The sequence below is a fragment of the Octopus bimaculoides genome, unplaced genomic scaffold (assembly GCF_001194135.2).
Source record: "Octopus bimaculoides isolate UCB-OBI-ISO-001 unplaced genomic scaffold, ASM119413v2 Scaffold_277302, whole genome shotgun sequence".
NCBI lineage: Eukaryota > Metazoa > Mollusca > Cephalopoda > Octopoda > Octopodidae > Octopus > Octopus bimaculoides.
Genome location: NW_026429159.1, coordinates 10,919 through 11,979, shown reverse-complemented (window position 1 = coordinate 11,979; position 1,061 = coordinate 10,919).

The window sequence follows — 1,061 nt, the reverse complement described above, 5'->3', positions numbered from 1 at the left end:
ATATATATATATATATATATATATATATATACATGTTTATATGTATGTATACGTATATATCTATATATATATATACATACATATATACTTACATACAGATGTATGTATGTATGTATATATATATATTTGTTTGTATGTATGTATGTATGTATGTGTGTATACGTGTGTGTATGTAGTTATATGTTCCTAGGCATAATTCATTTCAGCGAAAACGAACCGAAACCGGACGAATACGGCTATCGAAAGATGTCAGCGTAGCGTGCGGACGGGTTATTTGGGATAGTGGACAGTGGTCAGTAGACATAGAGTCGGGTTGGCTAGAGGCTTATAGAAGATTCTGAACAATCTTTCTCCTGCTCTAACGCACATACAACACTTACAGAGACGCGCACATTTCTACACATATACGCAACAACACGAATTATTCCCGACTCCTCTTTCTATCTGTCTGTCTCTCTTTCTCTCTCTCTCTCTCTCTCTCTCTCTCTCTCTCTCTCTCTCTCTCTCTCCCTCTCTCTCTCTCTCTCTCTCTCTCTCTACCTGTCTATCTCTTTTCCTAACTATCTATTAGATAGGTACTAAAGTGCAATGCAACCACGTATATCTGGTTGAACAAACATTCCGAACTTCTGTTAACCGATATTCTCTTGGGCCGCTTGCATCTATTGTTGAAACGTCGAGTTTTGGCTAGAAGCAGAAACTGACAGAACTAAGCTGCCCTATACGTATGTATGCATGCATGTATGTTTGTAATTATGTATGTATGTATGTATGTATGATGCTTTTATGCAGTACTTAAGGATGCAGAATGGTTACTTAAGTTTCATGTCAATGATGCACACTGATTGTGCTCGGGAAAACAATGAAGTCATTCTTCGGATGCATACTGCATCAACAACTACGACGAACTGAAAAAAACAACAAAAAAAACAACAACACATTTAACTAACTCTTCAATGAACTGGATTTTTGTGTTGTTGTTGTAAAAATGACCCCCCCCCCCCATACACACGGATATAGTTATGCTGGCTTTGTTAATATTTCTTTGCATTTCTAGGGCT